Consider the following 22,699-nt stretch of genomic DNA (forward strand, 5'->3'; position numbering starts at 1 on the left):
CTCTGTCCCTCTTCCCCTCCCCAAGTCCCTGACCCCTTCCCCCCAGAGGGCCCGGACTCCGGCTCCCCCTGCGCCCACGGTGACAGAGCCTGCTGCCGATGGGTGCTCACCTCACTCTCCTCACCTGTGCAGGTTGGAGGAACTTTCTGGCTCGTTCCTGCCTTCACTGGGACTTTATCGGCCTGTCACGTGGTTGCTTATCGTTTCCGTGAGCTTGGACTCCTCAGGGAGAGAACCCTTTATCCGGAGGTGGACTCTGTCTCAGGATGGGGAAGTCTGCCCCCTTCCGGGGATGCTGATGCGTTGCTGATGCTTCTCCAGAGGCGAGCTTCCCTCCCAGCCGCGGGGTCTCCGGTGAAACCTTCAAGGGCCCTATCGCGTCGCCTGTTTGATGTGTGCTCTTTTCCTGACAATATACAAAACTGTGCTTCTGCACAGCGCTTTCCTTCATGTGGGGATTGCCCATCTGGGCTACAGCCCTAGGTGTGACCAGGGAAAAAAACAACTCTCTTCTAGTTTTATGAGCAAACTCGTTGGAAAAGACCCCGATGCTGGGAAAGATTGAGGGCAGGAGGAGAAAGGGACAACAGACAATGAGATGGTTGGATGGCATCGCCAACTCAATGGACATGAGTCTGAGCAAACTCCTGGAGATAGTGAAGGACAGGGAAGCCTGGTGTGCTGCAGTCCATGGGGTCGCAAAGAGTCAGACGTGACTTAGTGACTGAGCGACAACACAGACTTGTGAGAGAGGTTGTTTACTGATCTCTTGCCTCCACACTCAGCTGCAGCTGATTGTTGCCATCTCCTGGAGGCCGGCTTTACTTGTTTGCCTGTTTGTGGTGATCTGTGTGTGTGTTTGACTTTGCTTGTTTGTGTTCTTCTGGTTTTCCTTTGTTTCCCTCAGAGTCCTTTGGGTCTTTCTTTGCCGGATCTCTTCTTCCAGGCCTCCTGAAGTTCTGGTGCCTGAGGACTCAGTCCTTGGGCCTCTTCTCTTTCCTCAGTCACAACGTCATCTAATCTCGTGGACGGTGTTAGAGAAGGTTTTCAATTCCATCTGGTCCCACCCTTTTCTTTGAACTCCAGTAGGCATGTTCTCGGAGAAGGCAATGGCACCCCACTCCAGTACTCTTGCCTGGAAAATCCCATGGACGGAGGAGCCTGGTGGGCTGCAGTCCATGGGGTCGCGAAGAGTTGGACACGACTGAGTGACTTCACTTCCACTTTTCACTTTCATGCACTGGAGAAGGAAATGGCAACCCACTCCAGTGATCTTGCCTGGAGAATCCCAGGGACAGCGGAGCTTGGTGGGCTGCCGTCTGTGGGGTTGCACAGAGTTGGACATGACTGAAGCAACTTAGCAGCAGCAGGCATGTTCAACTCTATCCCTTTCATACTGGCATTCATAATAGGCGGGTTGAAGGTGACCATGGATACAATTGCTGGTTTATTTTAATTCATGAAATACACTGCAGAACTCCTTCAGTGTCGCCAGTCTCAGTAAAGGGTACCATCGTTTATCCTTTTTATTTAGGCCAAACTCCTTAGGTTATCCTGATTCTTTGGCCAAGCTTGTTGATCTGAGCACATCTGCCCTAGTTTAAGCCATGATAAATCTTACCTGCACCTTATGGAACCTTCCACTGGGTTCCCTGCTTCTGCTGCTGACTCTGGGAAATTGCCATTTCTTGTCCTCCACTTGCCCTTTTGTAACCTGCACCACAGACTCCCAGCATGTGTGAACTGTACTTTCCCAGGTTCCCACACCTGCTGGCTTTCAGTGGTTTCTGCCTCTGGAGGCATGAGCAAGAGTGAGCAGGGTGAGGAGGAAGGCAACTTTTTGCTTCTGGGTTCTGCAGTGTGGTGGTTGCCGGCCGTTCTTGTAGTGGAAATGGAGCAAGGATGGTTACTCCCTTGGCCAAGGGGGCTGTGTCTAGTAGACACAGAGTGACAGTGACAGACTCTCCAGGTGGCACAGGTCCTGGTGCAGCCCCCTGGGTTCCTTCCAGCCAGGGGTATTCTTAGCAATACCCATCTGTCCTGTAGTCTCTTACTGTTTAGATTCCCTCTGCCTGCAGTAGGTTGAGTGGTTTCTCTTTTCACGTCTGGATTCTGACTTTGTTGCAGCCTTTCTCCACCCAGCTGTCAGTCATCAAGACCCTTGACCCTGTTAGTTCCCTGCTCAAAGCTTTCCATCGGCTTCCTGGACATTTAGAGTAAAATCCAAAACTGACACCGTATTCAACAGCCCTGTGTGTCCTGCCTGCAGCCTCCTCTCCAGCCTGGTTCCAAGTGATTCTCCCACTGAGTGGAGTGATTGCTTCATTGTTCACAGAACGGGAAGCACGTCCCCACTCAGGGGCTTTGCTCCCAGCTCTTTCCTCGGCCTGGAGTGCTTAGCTCACCTAACTCCATCTCTGGTTAAATGTAACCTTAAAGAAAACTTTTCTTAAAAAAGAAAAGAAAAGTTGTAGTCTCCAGCACATACCAGTGTTTAAGCCAACTCCATCCCTGAGGGTTGCCTGTACCCAGCAGGCTTACAATCTCAGGTCAGTGAAGGATCCTCCTGCTGTCCCAGGGCAGGGCATTCCCGGGAGACTGTCCCAAAAGAGATGGAGGAAAGCCAAGAAGCATTTAAAATGCTGAATCTGTTTTCTTAATTTTATTTTTGGAGTATAATTGCTTTAGAATGTTGTGTTAGTTTCTGTTGTACAACAAAGTGAGTCAGCCATGTGTATACACAGTGAAAATCCTCTTTGGATTTTTTTCCATCAGCAGACAGTTCAGTCGCTCAGTCGTGTCCAACTCTTTGCGACCCCATGGACTGCAGCACGCCAGGCTTCCCTGTCCTTCAGCATTTCATGGAGCTTACTCAGATTCATGTCCTTCGAGTCAGTAATGCCATCCAACCATCTCATCCTCTGTCGTCCTCTTCTCCTCCTGCCTTCAATCTTTCCCAGCATCAGGGTCTTTTCCAATGAGTCAGTTCTTTGCATCAGGTGGCCAAAGGATAGGAGCTTCAGCTTCAGCATCAGTCCTTCCAATGAATATTCAGGACTGATTTCCTTTAGGGTTGACTGGTTGGATCTCCTTGCAGTCTAAGGGACTCTCAAGAGTCCTTTTCGACACCACAGTTCACAGGCATCAATCCTTTGGTGCTCAGCTTTCTTTATAGTCCAGCTCTTACATCCATACATGACTACTGTAAAAAAAAACCATAGCTTTGACTAGACAGACCTTTGTTGGCAAAGTAATGTCTCTGCGTTTTAATATGCTGGCTAGGTTGGTCAAAGCTTTTCTGCCAAGCAGCAAGGGTCTTTTAATTTCATGGCTGCAGTCACCATCTGCAGTGATTTTGGAGCCCAAGAAAATAACGTCTGTCCCTGTTTCCATTGTTTTCCCATCTATTTGCCATGAAGTAATGGGACCAGGTGCCATGATCTTTGTTATTTTTTGAATGTTGAGTTTTAAGCCAGGTTTTTCACTCTTCTCTTTCAGTTTCATTAAGAGGCTCTTTAGTTCCTCTTCACTTTTTGCCATAAGGGTGGTGGTGTCATCTGCATATCTAAGGTTATTGATATTTCTCCCGGCAGTCTTGATTCCGGCTTGTGCTTCATCCAGCCTGGCATTTCACATGATGTACTCTGCATACAAGTTAAATTAACTTGACAATATACAGCCTTGATATACTATTTTTTTTGCAGTTGGGAACCAGTCTCTTTTTCCATGTCCAGTTCTAACTGTTGCTTCTTGACCTGCATACAGATTTCTTAGGAGGCAGGTAAGGTGGTCTAGTGTTCCCATCTCTTGAAGAATTTTCCACAGTTTGTTGTGATCCACGCAGTCAAAGGCTTTGGCGTAGTCAATAAGGCAGAAGTAGATGTTTTCCTGGAACTCTCTTGCCTTTTCTATTATCCAACAGGTGTTGGGAATTTGATCTCTGGTCTTTCTGCCTTTTCTAAATCCAGCTTGAACATCCGCAAATTCTTGGTTCACATTCTGTTGAAGCCTCACTTGGAAAATTTTGAGCATTACTTTGTTAGCCTTTGAGATGAGTGGAATTGTGCAGTAGTTTGATCGTTCTTTGGTGTTGCCAGCAAAGACAAGTGCTAACATAGGCCTTTAGTGACAGCACAGCGATGTCAGACAAACTTTCAAAGTGTGGGCAAAACCTAATTCTGGAACTGTTGCAATGTTTACATTGGCTCAGAGTTCACCGCAAATCACCCTTTTTGATCTGATATTAAACTTTGAGCAATATAAATGTTTCGTAGGGGCCTGGGTAAACTGGTCTATGAGTCTCACCACAGTTTTTTTAAACATAAACAATGAACAGAATACCAACGTGAAAATAGAACAGGAACCAGTGTCAGCTAAGGTAGGTTATGCCCTGAGTAGCCAAGGGCTGCTTCTCCTGCTGAGGGTTAGACCTTAGGATCTTAAGAAGAATCTGTTGTGATTCTAATATTAGGCAACATCACTGAGGTTTGACTCCTCACCCACTCTTGAACATTTTTTTTTTTAAATCAGAGAAATCAGTTGATGGCATTTTGTTGGGCATATTTTAAAACTGTTCAAATTCTTCTTTGTGTGGTTTTCTAAAATTGAAGTATAGTTGATTTGCAATATGTTGTTAATTTCTGTTGCACAGCAAGGTGATTCGGTTTTGTGTATATATACATTATATATATATATATATTTTTTTTTTTTTTGCTGTGTGTCTTGTGGGATTTTAGTTCTCTGACCAGGGATTAAACCCAGGCCCTTGGCAGTGAAAGCACAGACTCTTAACCACTGGACCACCAGGGAATTCCCTATATATATTCTTTTTTTTTAATATTCTTTTCCATTATGGTTTGTTACGGGATATTGAGTATAATTCCTTGTGCTATACAGTAGGACATTGTCTATCCATTCTTTGAGTAATACTTTGTAGCTGTTAATTCCTTCCTCCCAGTCCATCCCTCCGATCTTCAACTCCCATGTCACAGTTCTATAAGCTAATCAATTTTTAAATGTCAGGGACCCAGCATTAGAATTGAATTTTTTTGCCACTGACTACTAAGAGACCTGAATGTGATGGAGAGACTTGCCACATTTCAGTTAATTCTGTTATCCAGGTCCTTAGGTCAAATCCACTGTGGGGTGAAAGGAGTTAAAAGATGTTAACAGTTTTAAAAACACGTCTGTGGTCAGTACACTCCTTGCAGTGGGGTGTAAGTTGTTCGCTTTCCACCAGGCCAGCCTTGGGCTCAGAGAAGTAAAGCTGAGTACAGACAGAGGCTCTGGGGGTTGGTGAGACAGTATTTCCTGGGGTGTCAAGGACGGTGCTTGCTGGAGATGAGACCAAAATAAGTATCTTGCAGTTCTGCGTCCCAAACAGAGAATGACAAAGTCTGCTACGAATCGGACACGACTGAGCGACTTCACTTTCACTTTTCACTTTCAGACATTGGAGGAGGAAATGGCAGCCCACTCCAGTGTTCTTGCCTAGAGAATCCCAGGGATGGGGGAGCCTGGTGGGCTGCCGTCTTTGGGGTCGCACAGGGTCGGACACAACTGAAGTGACTTAGCAGCAGCAGCAGTGTTCTTTTCCATGATGGTTTCTCCCAGGATATTGAATACAGATCCCCATGCTATACAGTAGGACCTTGTTGTTCATTCATCCTATATGTAATAGTTTACCTCTGCTAATCCCAAACTCCCAGTCTGTCCCTCCCTCACCCGCCTTATCAACCACTGATGTGTTCTCTACATCTGTGTTTCTTATTCACAGATAAGTTCATGTCATAGTTCAGATTCCACATATAAGTGATAACATTTGCTATTTGCCTTTCTCTTTCTGGCTTCACTTAGTGTGTTAATCTTTAGCTGCATCCATGTTGCTGCAAATGGCATTATTTCGTTCTTTTTAAAGGCTGAGTAATAGTCCATTGTATATATGTACCACACCTTCTTTATCCATTCCTCTATTGATGGACATTTAGGTTGTTTCAGTAGCTTGACTGTTGTGAATAGTGCTGCTGTGGACATAGGGGTGCATGTGTCTTTTTGATTTAGAATTTTGCCCAGGAATTGGATTGCTGGATCATATGGCAACTCTAGTTTTTTTGAAGAATCTCCTTAGATTCTTCTGCAGTGACTACACTGATTTACATGCCCACCAACAGTGTTGGAGGGTTCCCTTCTCTCCACACCCTCTCCAGCATTTGTTATTTGTAGACGTTTTATTGATGGTCATCCTGATCAGTGTGAGGTGGTACCTCACTGTCATTTCGATTTGCTTTTCTCTAATAATTAGTGATGTTGTAAGTTGTCCCTCTCTTAAATAGCATTGTGATGAGCATCCAAGGTATATGAATTACTAATGACATTCCTGAATCTCTCCTTAGGATGTACTCCTAGGAATAGACTTAGTTCATCAAAGGATATAAACTGTTTGTCCATCTGCTTCTGAACTCGAGAGGTTATTCCAGTGAAACGGCCAGAGGTTCAGGAATGCCCAGCCTCAGGGGACCCCTGGCCAGTGTGGGGCCTGGACATGTAGTGAATGAGCTAGCAGGCGAATTCCCAGTTTATACCATGTTCCAACTCAAATCTCCGCAGCTGGCTTTGTAGTGCGGTTACTGGTACAAATTTTATTAATATATCCTCTTTGATATATAGCAATATTTAAGTGGCTTAATTTCTCCTCACAAGGAGATAGGCACTCTGTGGAAGAAGGTGAGGGTAGGATGTTTCAAGAGAACACCATCGAAACATGTATATTATCTAGGGTGAAACAGATCACCAGCCCAGGTTGAATGCATGAGACAAGTGCTCCAGCCTGGTGCACTGGGAAGACCCAGAGGGATCGGGTGGAGAGGGAGGTGGGAGGGGGGACCGGGATGGGGAATACATGTAAATCCATGGCTAATTCATTTCAATGTATGACGAAAACCACTGCAATGTTGTAAAGTAATTAGCCTCCAGCTAATAAAAATAAATGGAAAAAAAAATAAACAAACAAAAAAAGGAGATAGGCATTGTTTGTATTGTTTCTCAGCAACTTCTTGCACACACAAAAGTTAGACAGTTTTCACCGTGGGCTTTAGAAGCATCAGGTATCTTACATGTACATGCACACACCTGTCTAAAACCTTCCATTGGGTTCCGCTGAACTTGGAATCAAACCTGGACCTTTGGGGCCTAGAACACTTGGCTTCCCTGACGTTCTTGTCTCCTCCCCGCCCTTGCCACCCTGGCCTCTCTGCCCCTGGGATGTGCAGGCTGGGTCCCTCTGGGCCTGGACCTGCTCTCCCCTCTGCCTGGAGCCAGTACAGCTGGCCCCCCTGGTCTCTCCTCAGAGCCCCCCAACCATCTTCTTGACTCTGGGCTGCAGGTCACTGCTCCGTGCTCTGCCCAGGTCCTTGCAGGCTCTTCTCACTCATAATATTGTCTTGTTTCCTTGTTTACTGCTTGTCTGCCCTCCACATGGGTGCCGATCTTCAAATGCCACCTGACATAAACAAAGCCGGGAAATACTTGTTAAATCCACATGTAAAGCAGCCAACAGTTTTGGGGGTGTTTATTGATGAATTGGTTGCCAGTGATAGTGGTAAGCTTGAGTCAGATCCTGGTCCATAATTATCTAAAACTTTAGGGAAATTTCCATCGTGGATACAGTGGTTACAGAAAGATGTCGATGATAAGAGCAGAAGTGCAGAACACCTAAATGGGCTGCTCATTTCCCACTCGCAGGTCTCTGATCCGGGCTGATAGTCTTCTTCCAAACCTCCTTCTATCTGGTGTACATCTGGAGGATTGACTGGAACCATGCGGCAGAACAGGTACCAGCGTGGGGGCCCCTGGAGGTAGGGGTGGGGTGGGGTGGCATTGTGATCCCTGGGCAGGCGAGGACTCTTCCAGGGTGAGGATGGTAAGAAGCCCACGGGCAGCAGGATGCACTGTGATTCGTGAAGAGACATCGGATGTGAGAGTGAGGGCCAAGGGAAACCTGTGTCCTCTTAATACGGAGCTAATTTCTCCTCTGCTAAGCAGGCGCAGCCAGAGAGAGTTAGCTTAGAAACTAATGTGTGAGGTTGTCTTGGTAGAACAGTAGTGCTTCCCGTTTTTCCTAATCTGTTGTCTAGTTCTAGTGTCTTAAGGATCTTTGGTCCATGGTTTCCTGAGAAGCAGGTGCTAAGTGTCTGTGGTCAGGGAGGTCCTTGGGGGCAGAGTCTGTCCTGTGGGTGGAGGACCGGGATCTCTGGGTTGAAGGGTGAGCCCTGCCGACTGTGTCAAGTTCAGGGTGAGATGGTGGGAGGTCAGCCGAGGGGAGGTGTCATGGATACAGGGACGTGAGGAGGAGCTGAGGGGCGCAGACCACCACTGTCCACGTCCTGACTGCCTCAAGGCTCCAGGGCCCTCATGACTGCTCATGGGGACAGGTCACATGCTCCCTCCCTTCATTGTGGTCCATAGAGACAGGATGTTAAGTCGGACCATAACCACCCCTTAGGTGACTGTACCATTTATCTTCAGACTTTAATCCTTTTATCTGGACTTAGGAGCAGTAAAGGGCACAGTGCAAAAAATATGTTAAGTTTGCAAATACGACAAGTAATTTTCCACTATGGAATTTGTTTAAGCTGTTGATGTACCTTTAACATAAATTTTAATAAGAGTTTTCAAAGACTAACTAAAATAGAAGACTCATGACCAGGCTACAAACTGGAAATGATAATCTTATACCATTTTATGAAGCATGTTAACTAACCTTGTCATGGTTTTCTGTCAACTGCAGGTGGATAAATATTAGTAATGTTTTCTAAGTTATTTGGAAGGTCTGTAGTATCCTATTGGTGATCAAGAGAGGAGCTACAGTTTTAAGTAAAAACTTCTCCAGGATGATACTCCATCATGGGTTTTAAGTGTATAAATCTGATCATCCCTTTCATGGGTGCTCTTACCTTCTTATATTGAATATTTCTTCTTCCATGGCAGTAGGTCATTTTCCTATGAAATATTAATTGCTGATCTAGTTTTGTTTATATTGACTATTTCTCTGTCAGTGGATTTAATCTTGCCATTGACTGTATTTGAAGGGCCTTTTCAAGCTCTATAACTGATAATGCCATACCAGCTTTTCTGTTTCTCAATTTCTATGGTGGTAAAATACACACAACATGAAAATAACCCTCATCACTATTTTTCACGTACAGTTCAATGGATTAAATATGTTCGTAATATGCCACACCCCACCGTCTACCCCCACCACACTGTCAACATGTACATCTGGAGCTCTGTCCCCATCAAACAGTAGCTCTTATCCCCCCTCCTCCCAGCCCCTGGAAGTCTGCTTTCCCTGCTTGTGGTTTTTACTGCTCTGAGTCCCTCATACAAGTGCAATCATGCAGTATTTGTGTGTGTTTTTGTGACCAGATTATTTTACTTACTGTAATATCCTCAAGGTTCATCCAGGTAACATGTGTCAGGATGCCCTTTCTTTTTTAAGGCTGAATAACATTCCACTATAAACATGTGCCGCATCTTGCTTATCTGTTCATCTGTTGGCGGAAACTTGGGTGGCTTTCACATTTTAGCTGTTTTGAATGATGCTGCTGTGAACATGAGTTCTGCAGGCAGAATCCATGCTTTTAATTCTTTTCAGTACATGCCCAGAACTGGAACTGGTAGGTCATCTGGTAATCTGTTTTTAATTTTTTGAGGAACCACTGTACTGTTTCCCATAGTGGGTGTACCATTTTACATTCTAACCAGCATTGCACAGGAGACCAATTTTTCTACATCCTCGTCAGCACTTGTTATTGTCTGGGTTTTGTTTTGTCTAATTGTAGCCTACCTAATTAATGGGTGTGAGGTAATTTCTCAGTATAGTTTTGATTTGCATTTTCTTAATGGTGAGTTGTGTTTAGTATCTTTTCATGTACTTTTTGACCATTTGTGTGTATTCCTTGGAAATGTATCTGTTCAAGTCCTTTTTTCATCTTTTTTAAACACTGGTCTTTGGTTTTGTTTTTAGTATTTATTTATTTGTCTGCACTGGGTCTTGGTTGCAGCATATGGGCTCTAGTTCCCTGACCAGGGATTGAACCCTGGCCCCCTGCACTGGGAGCTTTAATCTTAGCCACTGGACCACCAGGGAAGTTTCCCTTGTACATTTTTTAATCAGGTGGTGGTGGTGGTTAAGTTTTTGGAGTTCTTTATATAGTCTGGGCATTAGTCCCTTATTAGAAAAATGATTTAGAAATATTTTCTCCCATTCTGTGGGTTGCCTTTTTACTCTTGGATATTGTCTTTTAATAAAAGTTTTTAATTTTCTTGAAATCTAATTTATCTGTTTTTTTCTTTTATTGCTTGTGCCTTTGGTGTCACATCCAAAAAGTCATTCCCAAATCCAGTGTCATGGAGATTTTGCCTCATGTTTTCTTCTAAGAGGTTTATAGTTTTATGTCTTACATTTAGGCTTGATCCACTTTGAGTTAATTTTTGTATGTGGTGTTAGGTAAGGATTCAGCTTCATTCTTTGTCATGCAAATATCCAGTTTTTTCCCGAAACATTTGTTAAAAAGATGGTCCTTTCCCCACTGAATAATCTTGGATCCTTATAAAAAAATCATTTGACCACATATGCAAGGGTTTATTTATTCAGGGGCCTTCTGTTATATTCCATTTGTCTATATATCTGTCTTTACACCAGTACCAAACTGTTATCATTAGCTTTGCAGTAAGTTTTAAAATCATAAACTCTGATTCTCTAGCTTTGTTTTTCTTTTCCACGGTTGTTTTGGCTGTACCAGGCCTGTTGAGATTCCATGTGGATTGTAAGATGGATTTTTCTATTTCTGCAAATAATGTCATTGAGATTTTTATAAGGGTTGGCATTGAGTCTATGGGTTGTTTCAGGTAGTGTTGCTGTCTTAACAGTAAAAAGGCATCCAGCCCTTGAACGTGAGATGTAATTCCATTTATTTATATCTTTAATTTTTCTCTGCAGTATTTTGAAGTTTCCATTTTTACCTCCTTGGCTAAAGAAGTTAATTTCTAAATATTTATTCCTTTTGATGCTATTGTAAATGGGATTGTTTCATAATTTCCTTTTCAGATTGTTTGTTGTTACTGTATAGAATAGAAATACATCTTTTTGGTGTGTAGACATTCTATCCTGCCACAGTACTGAATTCCTTTATTAGCTCTAACAGTTTCTATGTGGAGTTGTTAGGGTCTACTCTACATAAGATATATTGTCTTTGAACAGAGATAATTCTTCATGTCCAATTTTATACCTTTTATTTTTCTTTTTCTTCCCTAACTGCTCTGGCTAGAACTCCCAGTACTGTGTTAAATAGAAGTGGTTAAACTGAGCATCCTTGTCTTGCTCCTGAACTTAGAGGAAAAGCTTTCAGTCCTTCACCATTGAGTATTATGTTAGCTGTAGGTTTCTCATATATGGGCTCTTATCACATGATGTACTTTCCTTCTGTTTTTATTTTGTTAAGTGTTCTTGTCATGAAAGGGTGTTGTGTTTTGTCAGATGCTTTTTTTGCATCAGTTGAGATGATCATGAGGTTTTTTCCCACTTCATTTGTAATGTTGTCAGTGTCAATTACATTGACCCATTTTCCTATGTTGAACCATCCTTGCACTTCAATAAATCCCACTTGGTCATAGTGTATAAACTTTTTGTATGCTGCTGAGTACTTTTTTAGGATTTATTTATTTTACTTTTGGCTGCACCAAGTCTTTGTTGCTGTGCGTGGCCTTTTTCTAGTTGCAGTGAGCAGGGCCTGCTCCTGATTGCAGGGCGCAGGCTCTGGGGTGCATGGTCTTCAGCCATTGCCACGCACAGGCTCAGTAGTGGTGGTGGATGAGCTCAGTTGTCCCACTGCATGTGGAATCTTCGCAGATGGGGGATCGAACCTGTGGTGCCTGCGTGGATGTCTGAGCACTGGACCACCAGGGATGTCCTGTGCTGGTGAGTTTGATTTGCTAGCATTTTGGTGGAGGTTTTATCATCAGTATTCACAGGGGATATCAGTCTGTAGTTTTGTTTTCTCCCAGTGTCTTTGTCTAGCTTTGGTGTCAGGTTCATGCTGGTTCCATAGAATGAATTAGGAAGTCCTCCTTCCTCAATTTTGGGGAGAAGTTTGTAAAGATTTGTTCCTCTTTAAGTATGTGCTATATTGAGTTGCTGCACAAAAAGTTTTTGATTTTGATGAAATCCACCGTATCTATTTTTGTTACTGTTGTGCTTTTGATGTTATCTGAGAACCCATTCCCAAACTGTGAAAAAAAAAAAAAAAGTGGTGTTTGAATATAAAAATGCTATGGAAGGACTAATAATAAAAAACTAAATAGAAGACTTGAGTTTTCAACCCAAAAACTGTAAAAGTAGCCCAGGAGTTATCATACCTATAGGGGGAGGCAGAATTTTACCTTTCCCCTCTTGGGGTTTTTCAGCTGGACCTGAGAATAAAACTGATATTAATATAGGTTCACAGGAGAAGACATAGAAACTTAATGTAAGGTCTATGTGACATCAGAGCCCTCATAAGGAAATGAAGATGCAAAAATGTGGCAAAATCTACATGCTTTTCTATTGGTTTGAACAAAGAGGCAGTTGTAGAAAAGTAACTAAGCTCTTTGGAGAGGCTGAAGGAAGATGAGAGTTATTTTAACCAGGTCTGTGTAGATTCACTTAGCTTTGACTCCTTTCCTGGAACAGGGATGGCATCATTCACATGTGAATTTTTTTGTCCTCTTTTAAAAAAGAGGACCAGAGATTAAATTGTTCTTCAGTGTCTTTCTGACAAAAACATCTGCTGTTTTTTCAAGTACCTTTAGTTCAGAATGATTCTTATGCCAAAGTTGCATATCCGGAGGTTCCACCTACCTTCATTCCCCTTCAACCCACTTGGAAACTCCCCCAGCAGGTTTCACAGTCCTGAACTGAGTTGGTGGATTGTTTCACAGCTCACTGAACTAGTCTCCTAGTCTTGAGAACTAAATCAGTGCAGTTAAACTCTCTTGTCTGTTTCAGGAGGCAGTGGTGCAGGTGGGAGTCCCTGTCCTAAGTTAGGTCTGTGTGTGGTGTGAGCAATCAGGCATTTATGAAAGGAATGTCTGTGGAAACAAAAAGATTCAGAGTTGGAAACCTAGTTTCTGAGTCCAGAGGGGATCCAGTCAAGATTTCTGGATTTGAGCTTGAAGCATCTTCAGATGGTGGAGCGAGGATGGCAGTTGTCATTTGGCTAATTTCCTGATTTGCAGTTTGAATGGCTCTGTTTGTGAAGTTGAGTATCCCATGAGTTTCCTTAGCAGCCTGTAGAAGAGCAGGTGAGGGGGTTATCCACACGCAATCTGTTGTGGCAGTTCCTCTGAAGTTGACACCATGCCAGGCAGCTTTAGCTTATAGTACTTCAGGGAGAGGATAGTTCTCATTCTCGGTGATTCCAGGTTAGAATGGTGGGACAGAAATTGCTGTTGTTAGTTTGAGCAGTTGTAGCTAGATATTGGAGGAGACTAAAATAATCAGGATCCAGTCCAGTTTACGGGTAGGTAGCCTTGTTCATTTTCTTTGAAGTTTTGTTTTCTTATAATAACCAAGGGGGTGTGTGGTTGTTTTCCACTGAAACCTAATTTCCTCTCCGTATTTACCCTGTTTTTCTCAAATGTCATTATAGTAAGACTAATTTGTTTATAAAATAAGTTTAGTCTTATCCTGACCTGATTGTTTATATAAATGCAGCAAGAATTGTAATTTTTCATTGGAATTATGACTGATTTATATAGAGTGAAAGTCGCTCAGTTGTATCCGACTCTTTGCGACCCCATGAACTATACAGTCCACAGAATTCTCCAGGCCAGAATACTGAAGTGGGTAGCCTTTCCCCTTTCCAGGGGATCTTCGCAGCCCAGGGATTGAACCCAGGTCTCCCGCATTGCAGGCGGATTCTTTATCAACTGAGCCACAAGGGAAGCCCAAGGACATTGCCAAATTGATAGCTGAACTTCATTCAAAATTAAAAACTTCTGCTCTGCAATAAAAACACTGTTAATAGAATGACAAGATAAAATAGGGACTAGGGGGACTGCCCTGGCCATCCAGTGGTTAAGACTTGGAACTTGCAATGCAGGGAGTGTGGATTTGATCCCTAGTCAGGGAACTAAGATCCCACATGCTTCACAGTGTGGCCAAAAAAAAAAAAGGGACTAGGAAAAAAATCTTTGTAAAAACATATCGGAAATAGGACTGGTCTCCAAAGTGTACAATAGAAAGAACAGTTTAAATTCAATAATAGGAAAATAACTCAGTTTAAAAACTGGGCAAAAGATCTGAGTAGACCTTATCAAAATATATACAGATGGCAAAGAAGCATGTGAAGAGATGCTCAACACTATGAGTCATCAGGAAATTGCGGATTAAAACAATGCGCTCCCATTACACCTATTAGAATGGCCAAAATCTGGAATGCTAACACCCAGTGTTAGCAAAGATGTGAAACAATAGGAATGTTCATACATTGTTGTTAGGAACCCAAAGTAGTAGAGCCACTTGGGGGAGTTTGACAGTTTCTTACAAAGCTAAGCATAGGCTTGCTTTCCTGGTGGCTCAGGCGGTAAAGATTCCACCTGCAGTGAAGGAGACCTGGGTTCGATCCCTGGGTCAGGAAGATCCCCTGGAGGAGGGCATGGGAACCCGCTCCAATATTCTTGCCTGGAGAATTCCATGGACAGAGGAGCCTGGCGGGCCACAGTCCATGGGGTCACAAAGAGTTGGACATGACTGAGTGACCAAGCACAGACAGCCAAGGATAGGCTTACCATATTGTCCAGTGTTCATGGTACAGTTATTTGCCCAAATGAGTTGAAAACTTAACACCTACACAAAAAACTGGAACACACATGTTAATGGCAGCTTTATTTTTATTTTAGTTATTAATTTTGGCTGCATTGGGTCTTCGTTGCTGTGCAGGCTTTTCTGTAGTTGCAGAATACAGGCTGTACAGTGTGGGTTTAGTGCTTGTGGCACACGGGCTTCCCACAGCATGTGGGATCTTCCCAGACCAGGGATTGAACTGGTGACCCCTGCATTGGAAGACAGATTCTTAACCACTGGACCAGCAGGGAAGTCCAGCAGCTTTAACTGCCCAAACTTGGACGTAGCCAAGAAAGATGTCCTTCAGTCAGTGACTAGATAAACAATCCCTTCTACATCCATACAGTGGAATTTTACTAGAAAGAAGACCTGAAGGAGCCTTAGTGCATATGGCTAAGAGAGAGCAGCCCGTCTGAAAAGACTGCATAGTGTATGATTACACCTTTATAACATGCTGGAGTTGGCAAAACTGTGGAAGGTTTATACAGATCAGTGGCTGCCAGGACCTTGGGTGTGGGGAGAGGTTAGTTCCTGAAGCAGAAGGTGTTTTTCGGCAGTGAAGCCAACTCTGTGTGATACTGCCATGATAGGTTAATGAAATACATTTGTCAGAGGAACCCATGGACTGACTGGGTGATAGCAAGAGTCAACGCCAGTGTGAACTATGCACTTTGGTTAATAATAATGTAGCAGTGTTCATTCATCAGTTGCAATAAATTTATTAGTGCACAATGTTAATAACAGGAGAAATTGTGTGGGTGTGTAAGGAGCAGCATTTATGAGAACTCTCTACTTTCTGTGAAATTTTTCTCTAAACCCAAAACTGCTCTAAAAATTAAGTCAATTGTTTTCAATGGACAAAGGGCCTATTATACAATGGCGTGCCTCTAACAATAACATAAAAATGGACAATAAGCACCTAAAGATGCTCATATATTACCCCGTAGACTCATACAAATGAAAACACAGGCAATACTACATGCACTTGGTGGCAGTAATAAAAAGCAGATGACAAGTGTTGGCACAGGTTTTGGGAGATGTGCAGCCATCATGGAAAACAGTGTCACAGTTTCTCAGAGTGACACCCAGTTACCACATGACCCAGCAGTTGTACTTTGAGAATGTACCCGAGCTGAATTGAAAACACATGTCCACACAGAAACGTCTACATGAATACTCCTAGAAGCAGTATTCAGAGTAGCCAAAAACTGCTTATTTCTGTCAGATCACTAGGTGACCACTCAGTGTCCATACACGATAAAGAATACTGTTTAACAACAATAAAAAAAAAAGTTTTAAAAAGTAAACAACAGCAAAAACCCAGTAATCTTTATCAAGAAGTGGGAGTAGAACGTATCTGACTCCAGAATTGCTGGATTGTATTAGTCAAAATTCCCAATTTTCAATACAAAGTTACTAGGCATGCAAGAATCAAAAATGTATGGACCCCTCACAGGAAGAAAAGACAGTGAGCTTCCCTGAGAAACACCTTATTACATTTTGGAATGTCTGTGTATGTATCTATTTGATTGCACCAGGTCTTAGTGTGGCAGGATCTTCCAACTTCAGTGAACATGTGGGTTCTAGTTCCCTGATGAAGCCTTGAAGCCAGGGCCCCAGTGTTGGGAGTGCAGAGTCTTAGCCACTGGACCACCAAGGAAGTCCCCTTTGAGAAGTACTTTACATTAATAGACTTAAATATGCACAGAGGGCTAAAGGAAACCAAGAGCCTAATGTTTCAAAAGTAGAGAATTCTAGCAAAGAAATGGGAAGTATAGGAACCAAGTAGAACTCCTAGGGGATCTGACACCAGCTCGGTGTCCACAACTCAGTTCTGCAGCTCTAATACCAGCTAGCTGGAGTCAGCGTCAGATGCCACCAGCTGGAGGGCAGTGTCCTCCACAGACTGTACTTCCTTCAGATGCCAGCCCACATGGGGGTCCCCAGGACACCCACACTCCCCTGCCCAGGAGACTATAAATTCATTTCCTGCAGCTTCCTCTCTTCGGTACTCAGCTGGAACGCATCACAGAACACACTGAAAATGGTACATTTATGACTGTGAATTTATAAAAGACACAACCCAGGAACTGCCAGATAGAGAACATACTTAAGGCAGGGTCTGGGGGCCAGAGAGGATGCAGAGCTTCCTGGCCATCTCCTCTCGGAATCTGGGCCCTTCACCCTCCCCGCATATCAAGGGCTCACCAACCAGGAAGCTCCCTTGGGTTTGATAGTCCAGAGTTTTACATGGAGTTTTATTACATAGATATTATGATTGATTATACCGTGAGCCGCACAATTGACATTACACCATGAGCCGCACAATCGACCGTGGTCTCTAACCTCTCTCAGGGTGATCAGAGAGGTGAGGCTGAAATTTCCAGCCCTGTCCGTATGTGGTTGGTTTTTATAGTGACGGGCTCTTGTGCTGTAGCTGTCTATGGGCCCCTCCATGTGTCACCTCATGGTACAAACACGCTTATCACTCAGGAAAGTCCAAGAGTTTTTAAAGTTCTGTGCCAGAAACGGGGCCAAAGTCCAGGTCTAGTCTCTTTATTCTATCAGAACAGGTCAGTTGAGATTATCCAGCATGAGGAGCAGAAAGAAAAAGAGGATTGAGGATAAATAAGCAGAGACTAGAAGACCTGAAAGACAGCATCAAGCAGAGCAACATATTCATAGTGGGAGATATGGAGAGAGTAACATGGAAACATACTACCATATGTAAAATAGATAGCCAGTGGGCATTTGCTGTATGACTCAGGGAACTCAAATCGGGGGCTTGGTTACAACCTAGAGGGTAGGGGGGGGAACGAGGTGGAAGGGATGTTCAAGTGGGAGGGGACATAGGTAGACCTATCGCCAATTCATGTTGGTATTTGGGAGAAACCAACACAATACTCTAAAGCAATTATCCATTAATTAAAAAAATTTTAAAAATCAATTAAAAAGAACTTGGAAAGCTTAGGAAATGCCTGGAAACCCATCCTTGAAATGAACTTTCCAAGGTTGTCGTTTTGAGATTAAGAACCACTAAATAAAGGGAGAGGGTCTCTGAAAATACATACATACATACATATATATATATATATATATATATATAAAAATTATATAACAAATATACACATACACCCCCCACAGTAATAGAATGAAGGGGTAAAAACCCACACGAGCATCCCCGCTGATGCAGAAAAGGAATTTGACAAAATTCAATATCTTTTAATGATAAAAACATTCAGCAAGGGCTTCCTAGATGGCTCAGTGGTAAAGAATCCGCTGGGTTTGATCACTGGTATGGAAGATCCCACATACTGTGGGACAACTAAGTCCGTGCGCCACAACCACTAAGCCTGTGCTCTAGAGCCCATGGGCTGCAACAGCTGAAGCCCACATGTCCTAGAGCCTGTGATCCTCAAAGAGAGAAGCCACCCCAATGAGAAGCCCACACACGGCAACTAGAGAGTAGCCCCCAGTTGCCACTATTGGAGAAGACCCGTGCACAACCATAACTAAGAAAGTAAATCTTAATAACAAACAAGGAGCAGAAGGAAACGTCTTGCTATGTTTCCCACCCTTGGGAATTCTCCCTGCTTTGTTGTTGTTCAGGCTTTGCGACCCCATGGGACTGCAGCCCGCCAGGCTCCTCTGTCCTTGGGATTTCCCAAGCAAGAATCCTGGAGTGGGTTGCCATTTCCTTCTCCATGGGAGCTTCCCGACCCAGGGATTGAACCCGTGTCTCCTGCATTGGCAGGTGGGTTCTTTACTGCTGAGCCACCAGGGAATGCACTTTGTATATTCAGTCTTTGAAATCTTATAGCACATGTCTTGAGTTAACCAAATTTGCTGACATATTGAAGGCAGCACTGTAACAGCATCATCTTTTAGGATTTTAAATAGCTCAGCGGGAATTCCATCACCTCCACTAGCTTTGTTTGTAGTAATGCTTCCTAAGGCCCACTTGATTTCCCACTCCCGGGTGTCTGGCTCATTTCTCTCCTGCAGAACTAGTGATCACAGACAGGTGCCCAAGCTCTGGGGGTGTGGGTGTGCGTTTTGCTCTTTCTGCCCCAGGGACACCAGACTTCAAACATTGGTCCATTAAAAAAATTTTTTTAATAAAGAATTACCAAAATAATCATTGTTAACATGGATTTCTGCTTTGTGGTAAGCCTGTTGCTAAAGAGCTTTCTATGACCATCTCATGTAATAGAGGCAGGGGATATGTTGTCCATATATCATAGTTGGGCAAACAGGGCAGTGATGACCTTGTTCAAAGATGCAGAGTTAGATGGAGTCAGTATTCTGAATCTTACTGTGAGTGCAAGTTCCTAGTTCTGGATAAATCTTACTGTTTACTAAGAGACTGTACTATCTGAGATAAAATGGAAAGGTGGGTGGGAGGAAGCTAACACTTCAGGTAATTCTGCGCAGGCTATGAAATTAGAATATCAATACTTCTAATTCTGGAACAGCCGCTAAGACTAATCAGGACAAAAATTTTCAGTACTTTTAAAAAAATCTATTTCTGGCTCTATCAGGATCAGCTGTTTTCCTAAGAGCTTGCTTCAGCCCAGGGGTGGGCTTCGGTATCTTCTGTGACGCCTGACCTCAGGGACACCCTGCATCAGTCGGGGTTCAGGCAGAGCAAAAGCAGCAGCAGATCATTTACCCCAGGGGGGCTGGCTGGCACAGCTTGGCCACACAGCCCACGAGGTGTGACTGCACCTGCCGGGGAGCCCCAAGTGTGCGGGGCAGCTGTCAGAGAGGGGGACAGAAGGCGGGCTGGGGAGGGACGGGAACGCGTTTGACCCTGGGACAGAGAGCTGTGGAGTCAGGGCCCCGGAGGAGGAGCCGAGGAAAGGTGAGCAGCCGCCGCCTCCTGGGAGAGGAGGGCACAGCGTCCACAAATGTGTCTTCTCGGGGACTGTACCTGCTTCTTGCCAGGCCTTACTCGTGGGAGTTTAGGTTTTCTGTGGGTGTGTTTGTCTTTGCTGTTTTGAATGTGATCTTTAACCAGTTTCTACTTGGTGTTTGATGACATACAGGAAAGCTGATGGTTTTTGAAAGCTGACCTTGTCTCTTAGGAGTTTTCTGAAACCTCTGATCTGCTCTAGTAATTTCTCAGCTTTTCTGTATTTTCTGGGTAGGTTATCTTGCCACCTGTAAACCATGGGGCTCTTGTCTCTCTCCTTCAACACGCGCACCTCACATTTCTTGCTTGTCTGACTGCACTGGGGAGGCTGGCAACTTCGGCTCCTTCTCCGTTCATGCTATTATTACTCGCTTAAATGCTTTTTTCTTCCATTTGTTTCTTTTCCGAAGAACAACAGTATATACATATTAGCATTAATTTTTCTGCCTTTCATATTTTCTATGTACTACAACATATATAGCATAAAATGTCATTTTAGTAATTTTTAGTAGATTTCATTGGCATTAAGTATGTTCAAAATGTTGTCCAGTTATCACCACTACCCATCTCCACATCTTTTTCATCCCAAACAGAAACCCTCACCCATTAAATAATAACTCATATTTCCCCCCTCCCACAGCCCTGGTAGCTTTTATTCTCATCCTGTCTATGAATTTTCCTATTCCAGGAACCTCTTGAAAGTATAATCCTACAAATTTTGTCCTCTTGTATCTGGGTTGTTTCACTTAGCATAATGTTATGACAATCCATCCATGTTGTAGCAGGTGTCAGAATTTCATTCCTTTTATAGCTAAATAATATTCCTTTGTATGAATATAAATCCATTTTTCTCTGATGGACACGGGTTATTTCAGTCACTAGTGGTGAGTAATGCTATGATGAACATGGATGTACAAGCATTTGTTTTCTAAGTTTCTGCTTTTAATTCTTTGGGGTATAATCTAGTGGGATTGCTGGATAACATGGTATTTCTATATTTCAGTTTTTGAGGAACTGCCAAACTTTTCCACTGGAGCTGCACCACTTTACCTTCTTAGCAGCAGTGCGCAGGAGTTCCAGGTATCTCCATGTCCTCACCAATACTTACTTTGAAAACATTTATTTCTGATTATAGCCATGGTGACAGGTGTGAGGTGGTATCTCATTGCAGTGTTCATGTGCATTTCCTAAATGGCTGCTCATGTTGGGCATCTGAAGGGTCTTGGAGACGTGATTCTCACCTGTGGGGTAAGATGTTGACTCCTGTCAGCATCAAACAGCTGAACTGAGCTGTGAATGCCCCAGTGGTGTCAGATCAGTCCTTGCTTCAGGTTCCTTGGCTTCCTCCTGCTGCTCCAGTCTGCTGCAGTGACACTTGCATTTCAGGCATCGCACTGTTCAGCACCAGGCTTTCTGCTTGCTTCCTGTACTTTGTTTTTGTGCTGACATTTTCTCTCTTTGTTGAGGCATCATGCCCCTCAGTCCCTTTCCTTCTCTGGCCCTTGTCCAGGCACATTCGGGGGTGATTTCTGTTATCTTTTCTTCCTGGTATACGGGCATACATTCTCAAGTCTTTGCATGGATAGAAATTTTGTATTGAAAACTGGGGCATTTTGAATATTATAGTTTTCTCCTCCAGTTTTTGGCTATTCTGAACATTCACGTAGAAGCTTCTGTGTGGACATGTGTGTTGAGTTGTCTGGGCACACACCCAGGAGTCCAGTTGCTGAGTCATGTGGTAACTGTCTCGCCTTCAGAGGTGGCTGCCCTGTTTAGGTTCCTCCCGCTAATGTCAGAGGGTCCAGTTTCTCCCTGTCTGCAGCAGCGCTTGTATCTGTGTTTATTACAGTCGCCATCCTCGGGGTTTTCTTCTCCATTTGTCTAATGGCTGGAACAAGTGGAAAAGTAGACTGTACTTTGCAGAGCAGTTTGGGTTTAGGGTTTATGCTAATAAAGTGACCCTTGGGGGCCCCTCGGTAGCTTTAGGAGGGTGGTTGGTCATCAGAAAGACCACCAGAGCACCTTCACCTCCGTACCTTCCCCATGTACTGCTTCCACGGGGCATATACTCCTAAGCCGTATAAGCTGTTCCAGCCAGCTGAAGGTGGGGGCCGGGGGGGTGGGGTGGTCATAGAAACTCCCTATTTATAGATGGTCTGTCAAAAGTACAGGTGGCCTGGACCTGCAGTGGCTTCTAAGTGGGGGCAGTCTTGTGGGTCTGAGCCCTTAACCTGTGGGCCCTGACACAAACCCCACATAGTGTCGGAGTCAAGTGGAGTGATTGGACACCCCACTGGTGCGGGAAGGTCTGGAGCATCAGTTGCGGTGTGTGTGAGCCCCTCACGTTTGGCACCAGAAGAGACATGAAATCCTGCTGCTCTTGTCTGAGGACAAGGTGATGACTGCCAAGCTCCTTAAATGTCAGACTAGAAACACCGAGTCTCTTACTTACTTTTAAATTTCTTCTATAATAATCTGTATTCCAACAGCACTTAAATCTTTTTCTGACAACATGGCAATGGATTTTTGGATTTGACAGCAAAAGTGGAAGAAAAAAATGGGCTTAATCAAAATTAAAAACTTTTGTGCATAGAGTAGACACTGTCAAGAAAGTGCATAGACAGCTGGCAGAATTGGGAGGTGGGGAGAATACTGCAAAGCATACGTCTGATAGGGACCCAGCACTCAGAGGGTATGTCCCACAGCAGAAGGACAAGCCCATAGATGAATGGGCACATGTCTCCAAACCATTACAGAGCCGGGCAGTAAGCCTACGAGAAGATGAGGGATGTCGTTAGTAATGTGCACTAAAACTAATCAAGTGACAGTGAAACACTACACACTATACAGGGTGGTATAATAATAAAGATCACTGATGTACTTACTAATGTCACTGAGTTATA

At 43.8% G+C, this 22,699-nt stretch overlaps 1 protein-coding gene and 1 long non-coding RNA gene across 4 annotated transcripts in view; one reads left to right on the forward strand and one right to left on the reverse strand.

Annotated features, from left to right (window-relative positions):
- The window catches only part of ALDH3A2 (aldehyde dehydrogenase 3 family member A2), a 15,398-nt gene extending 15,185 nt beyond the window's left edge, over positions 1 to 213 (reverse strand). Inside the window, exon 1 of one of the 2 annotated variants that reach the window (XM_020895624.2) lies at positions 125 to 213. The gene's annotated coding sequence lies outside the window, so the exon portion shown is untranslated. Of the gene's footprint in view, positions 1 to 110 lie in introns of both variants that reach the window. The other variant, XM_020895625.2, reaches the window with a different exon arrangement.
- The window catches only part of LOC139039085 (uncharacterized), a 23,028-nt gene extending 339 nt beyond the window's left edge, over positions 1 to 22,689 (forward strand). The window contains exons 2-3 of one of the 2 annotated variants that reach the window (XR_011492258.1): positions 7,741 to 7,829; positions 20,800 to 22,689. This is a non-coding gene — a long non-coding RNA (uncharacterized lncRNA). Of the gene's footprint in view, positions 1 to 132; positions 7,018 to 7,740; positions 7,830 to 20,799 lie in introns of those variants that run through there. The other variant, XR_011492257.1, reaches the window with a different exon arrangement.
- Positions 22,690 to 22,699: the final 10 nt, after the last annotated feature.

The sequence above is a fragment of the Odocoileus virginianus genome, chromosome 17 (genome assembly GCF_023699985.2).
Source record: "Odocoileus virginianus isolate 20LAN1187 ecotype Illinois chromosome 17, Ovbor_1.2, whole genome shotgun sequence".
Lineage (NCBI taxonomy): Eukaryota > Metazoa > Chordata > Mammalia > Artiodactyla > Cervidae > Odocoileus > Odocoileus virginianus.